This window comes from Myotis yumanensis, unplaced genomic scaffold (assembly GCF_028538775.1).
Source record: "Myotis yumanensis isolate MYYU_CA2020_CCGP unplaced genomic scaffold, mMyoYum1.0.hap1 SCAF_20, whole genome shotgun sequence".
Classification (NCBI taxonomy): domain Eukaryota; kingdom Metazoa; phylum Chordata; class Mammalia; order Chiroptera; family Vespertilionidae; genus Myotis; species Myotis yumanensis.
The window spans coordinates 8,778,285-8,784,285 of record NW_027223771.1 but is presented as its reverse complement, the minus strand read 5'-3'; the positions used below and the strand labels follow the sequence as shown (position 1 = coordinate 8,784,285).

The 6,001-nt window shown below is 55.5% G+C and overlaps 1 protein-coding gene across 1 annotated transcript in view; it reads left to right on the top strand.

Annotated features, from left to right (window-relative positions):
• The window catches only part of OTUD7A (OTU deubiquitinase 7A), a 78,526-nt gene that overhangs the window by 32,182 nt on the left and 40,343 nt on the right, over positions 1 to 6,001 (top strand).

The following is a 6,001-nucleotide window of genomic DNA, read 5'->3' as shown; positions in this document are numbered from 1 at the left end:
CTCCTTTAAAGAGCCGAGCGCGCCCCCGCCCCGCCCCGCCGCCCCCCCCCTCCCCCCGCCTCTCCACAGGACGATCTCCACCCCCCCTCCCACCCCAGCCGGCCACCGGGGGAACTGCAGCCCGGGGTGCAAGGGGAAGGTGCACCCCGCCCCGCCCGGTCTCCAGGGAGACCTCCCTCCGCAGGGCCCGTCTGACCAAACCCCAGGGCGCCCGGCTCTGCTGCCCTTTGTTTCCGCTCCACCCCCTCCCGCTCGGACAGAGCTGACCCGGGGCGAAGCCTTCGGGGGCAGCCGGGTTCTTCCTGTCCAGTTCTCTCCACGCTGGCGGCTGGGTGTCAGCCTGATGCTGGGCGGGCCTGGGAGACATTGGCAGCGGGGCGGGGGGAGAAGCTGCAGGAGGGGGTGAGGGGCCCCGGGGCCCCGCTCTCGGTGCCATCCTCTTTGGAAGGGGATTCGGAAGATGGGAAAGTAGACCCCCACCCTCTTGCCTTTGCTGGGGGGCTGAGGGGTGAGCTGGGCTATTTGTGAGCCTGGGAGAGAGAGCAGGGCCGGGGCGCTCGGAGCGGACACCAGCGGAGGGTGCGGTGGGGGTCAGGGACTGAGGCAGGTCCTAGGTGTTGCGGGGGGCTTGGTTCTGGAGGAGGACCGGGGAGGTACCCGGAGGGGCTCGCACTGGCAGAGAACTCCGCCTCTGCCCACCGCAAGCCGGCGGCAGGAAGCTGAGTGCGGCAGGGCTCCCCGCGCCCAGGAGGGGGCGCTGCGCCGGCCTTCCTTCAGGCCCACAGCTCAGGCACCTGGAGGCCGGCAGCGGCGATGCCCACCTGTCTGAACTGCATCCGGCACCGGGTACCGGATGGCACCAAACCCCAGGGAAAGGCTCGGGAACACGTGGCCACCCTTGAGTGTCCCCCTGGCAGCAGGAGTGGACAGTGATGGGATCTGAGAAAATGCCAAGGACTGTGACAGCCTGGCAGGGAGGTGTCCTCCGGGAACCCGCACCTGTCACCAGATTCGGGTGTGAACACACGCTCATTCTTAGGTCTGATCACCCACCTCGGGGGGGAAGGAGGGACAGGAGAGGAGACAGCTGCCCTGGGCCAGGAGACGGGGACCCCAGGGCCATGTTTATGGGGCGCAGACAGGCGTGACGGAGCGTCATCTGGCCGCTGAGTTGCACACCAGCTGTGGCTGAGCCGGCGCCCGTGGAGGGAGGAGTGTGGGGTGTTGGCTGCTGGCAGAAAGGGAGTCAGAGACGGCAGAGACGGCCCCGCGGGTGCAGTGCTGGCTGTCCTCCCCGTGTCCCCAAAGGGCCCAAGAGCCCTGCCTCCCAGAGGGGCCCCGGGAATTCCTCTATCTTGAGTGGGGTCACGGGGACCCTGTTCCTGAAAGCATGGCTGCCTCCCTGCGCCCCCTGTACCCCATAGTCTCAGAGACCTAGAGACAAACCACTTCCCGGTGGACAGCGGGTCAGTATTCCTTTACGGCCCGTGTTCTGCACGGGGCACCCCGTTGACAATGCAGAGCTGACGTGTGGAGAAGTCAGCCCAGTCGGGCCTGTGCCAGGAGGGCCGTCTGTGAGGTCGGCTCTATTCACCGGGACTGTGTTTTTTTCTTTTTTTGTTTATAAAATAAAGAAAGGCTGTGGGGCATCTGGGGAGTCGAGCTGACATTTCCGCTCGCTACCGTTTCCAGTCAGTAAATCGAGAGATGAACACATACGTAAGCTTAAAGGGCAGGGCCAGACACAAGGCGGGGAAGTGGGGGAGTCCACAGGCAAAACACACAGGAGACGCAGTGTCCCGCCCCCTCCAGATCGGAGAGAAGAGATAACCTGTAAAAACCTCGTAGGTGCGTTTAAAGTCTGAAGCTGTCGGTCCGGCCTCAAGGGAAACTGGGAAACAGTCCCCCCCAGGGCCTGGGAAGAGAATGCAGGCTAAGGGAACCGGCTCCCCCGATGTCCATTCAGGGCGGGGCCATGGCAGGTTTACAGCCCCGGCCGGCAGCTCAGTGGTCAGAGCGTTGGCCCGAGCACTGAAGGGTCGTGAGTTCGATTCCCGGTCAAGGGCACGTACGTGGGTTTCAGGTTTGATCCCAAGCCTGACCAGGCTGTGCAGGAGGCAACCAATAGATGTGTCTCTCTCCAGCGATGTTTCTCTCCCTCCCTCCCTCCCCTCCTCCCTCCCTCCCTCCCCTCCTCCCTCTCTCTGGGTCGGAAGTCTGTTTCTTTAGGAGGTGAAGGCCTTGCTTCTTGCCTGAGGCCATGGAATGACTGGTCTTTGTCCTCCCCGGTTGTGTAAGTGTTTTGCTCGGGGCTCTGCCACCAGGTGGTGAGTGAGCTTCCTTCTCCCAGTCGCACCAGATGTCCAGTGGGACCTTCACTCCAGAGACTCGCGCCCTCACGTCTGAAATGTCTAGGATTTTCCCACCATCATGTACCTTCTTTTCTTTTTCTTCATCTTTTGTGGGGTTTTTTTCCTTTGGAACTTTAATTATTTGCACGTTGGCCTTCCCAGGTGGGTCTTTGTTTTCTCAGAGTTTATCTGTTTGTCCGCTTTGCTCTGCACACGTGACGAATAACTCCAGCCCTGCTCGTAAATGTACTGCTCTTCCCATCATATTCTCCGCTTCCCAGAATTTTTGTTCTCTGGATGCTCTTTTAAAGCCTCCTGTTGTTTCTATCTCTCTCTCCCTCCCTCTCCCTTCCTCTCTGAATCAATAAAAATATATATTTTTTTAAATTAAAAGAAAAGAAAAGCCTCCTGCTGTTCCTCCAGGGCTGCAGTCTCCTCTGTTACCTCCATCGGCCTCCCTCCCCGGGGCACTCAGCTTCCCGGTAACTCAGACACCATTAGTCCTGCACTTGTCTCACATCTGTTAATTGTCTGCTAATTGATGTCATTGTATTTGCTTTGCCCTTCTGCACTGTCAGTGTTCCTCCTCTTTATTCTGATATCACCGGGATGTTGAACAGAAAATTCCTTTCATTAGAAAAAACCTCTGGCCCCGCCCGTGCGGCTCAGTGGTTGAGCGTAGACCTAGGAGGTCAGGGTTCCGTTTCCAGTCAGGGCACAGGCCCGGGTTGCGGGCTCGATCCCCAGTAGGGGGCGTGCAGGAAGCAGCTGGTCCATGATTCTCTCTCATCATTGCTGTTTTTCTCTCTCTCTCTCTCCCTCTCCTTTCCTCTCTGAAATCAATTTTTAAAAGAATTTTTTTTTAAGGAAGATGAGACCCTGACCAGACGGAGGCTCGGCCTCCACGGTCCTCTCACTGCCCCGTGCTGCCACGGCCGTCGGCCAAGGCCTCCAGCAGGCGTGCAGTTACTGTCCTGGCCCAGGCGTGTATGCGCTGACCTTTGACATTAAGTCATTCTCAGCTTCAATGTCCCCTTAACGTGGGGCTGGTACCGCATACTGTGGGTCACCTATATGCAGCCGCTGATGTGTAATTACAGCCGAATAAAGCATTCCCATGTCCCTCCTTCTCGCCACTTGAATATCTGAGTCTCCTCCCCCGCCCTGAATCCTGGGACTCCTTTTAATAACGGGGATTTCTGCTGTACCCTCATTCTGTACGTTCACAGCCACTTTGGGCAACACATACCCAGAAAACATAAATCTAAACTTACAGCAGCGGTGCAAAAACAAAAAAAATGCACATCCTCCAATCCATCCCCAAGCCGGTCCTATTTGATCACAGGAGGTCAGAGGGGTGTCTGGGCTGCGAGGCTCATGGAGATGGGGCATTGGCAGGGGATCTGGGCCTGGGAGGCCAGCTTATCAGAAAGACAGAATCCCTCAATGGATAGAGCATCGGCCTGTGGGCTGAAGGGTCCCGGGTTCCATTCCGGTCAAGGGCATGTACCTAGGTTGCGGGCTCAGTCTCCAGTTGGGGGCGTGCAGGAGGCAGCTGATCAAGGTTTCTGTCTGTCTCTCCCTCTCCCTTCCTCTCTATAAAAAAATCAATTATTTATATATATATATATATATATATATATATATATACACACACACACACACACACGAAACAAACAAATGTTTTTAAAAAAAGACAGAATAAAGATTTTTCTTTTTTTGTATTTACCTAAGTTTCCATATAATTTGTTGTTCCCCTATGACCCACAGGAAGGCGACCTAGTATTTTTATTTTTGATACCATTTCAGACTGGGAGAAGAGTTGCAAAGATTGTGGGAAGTTACAGGATACCCCCTCACCCAGCTCCCTTTTATGTTACAAACTTACACAACCATAGAACATGGACCAGAACTAAAACAATTAGCCTGGCTGGTGTGGTTCCATGGTTGAGCATCGACCCATGAACGAGGAGGTCACGGTTCGATTCCCGGTCGGGGCACATGCCCGGGGTTGCAGGCTCCATCCCCAGTGTAGGGGGTGTGCAGGAGGCAGCTGACCGATGATTCTCTCTCATCATTGATGTGTCTCTCTCTCCCCCTTCCCCTTCCTCTCTGAAATCAATAAGAAAACATTTTAAGAAAAGAGTTCTGTGGATTTTGACAAGTGAATAGAATCAGCCGCCACAATTTCCTATCAGCGTTTTCCTATCAAGCCGTCCAGTCATCCCCTGAGCTCCCGTGTATACGCACCCCTCCTCCAACGCAAGGCGCCCTGTGAACTGCTCTCCTCCCCGCAGATCTGATTCTCCAAGGTTATGTAAGTGGAATTACATAACAGGTCACCTTCCGGGGCCTTCTGATCCCACTTGGAAAAATGCATTGAAGAGCCCTCCGTAACTTTGCATGCTTGAAATGGTGTGTTTCCTTCCCTCGCTGAGAAGTCTTTCATTTGATGGATGCATCATAGATTAACTATCCATTCATCATTTCAAGGGCATTCGCATACAGGCTTTTGGATGGACAAACATTTTCATTCCTCTTAAAGAAATAGCTAGGCATAAGGACGCTGGGTCACGGATTAGGTGTACGATTAATTTTATTTTTTTAAAAAGCCCATTTCTTTTCCCCAGTCAAGACCATGGTCAGACGAGGCAGAAGGAAAAGGGCCCAGTCGCATAAGCGATCAGGCCCTGGAAGCCCACCTCTCCTTTGCTCACTGCTCGCCCCCCCGCCAACTCCTGTCCTGTCCATTCTGCCCCTGTCCCTCCTCCCCTGCACGGACAGTCCGAGGCTGTCCACGCCCCTGCAGGGACAGCCCCCCTGGCCTCCTCCCGCAGCCAGAGTTATTTTTTTAAATATATTTCTATTGATGTCAGAGAGGACGGGAGGAGAGAGAGAAGCATCAATGATGAGAGGGAATCATAGATCGGCTGCCTCCTGCACGCCCCACACTGGCGATCAAGCCCGAAACTCAGGCATCTGCCCTGACCGGGAATGGAACCGTGACCTCCTGGTTCATAGGCAGATACTCAACCACTGGGCCACACCGGCCTGGCCAGCTCTCCCCATTTCTGGAGAGTGATGAATCCAGTGTCTGTCCGCGGAGTAGACCAGGGAAGAATCAGAGATGGGGCTGAGGTTGTGCTGACATTCTGCCCATCAGCTGTCACTGGTCTGAGAGCCAAGAAAGCAGAAAACCAAGTCCCGTCCCCCCACCCCCCCACCCCCCACCTTCCTGCCTCCTCCCTTGGCGATCCTAACTCTGCTGGACTTTGAGGCGAGCAGTTCGTGCCGGTCGCCACTAGATGGTGCCACAAGACCACCTTTTAAAAAATAAGTGACTGCCCTTCCTCCACTGATGAGATTTCTTCTCTCCCTGAAGGTCCAGAGATTTAGTCCCAATAACCATGTAAAAATCACAGCCCCAGCCCCTGGCCAGGGTGGGCACATCACCAAGGCCTGCCGGAGGTTTCTTCACAAAAGTCTGTGCTTTCCCTGATAGAAAGCCCAGTACCACACAGACTCCAGCGCAGGTGGGGGTTGGCCTTGCCCTCGACACCACCCCCTGTCAGGGCAAATGGGCGCTTGGTGACCGTTCACACACTGTCAGTCATTCCGTTTTGTTTTCCGTTTTCTTCGTTTTCAGTGTG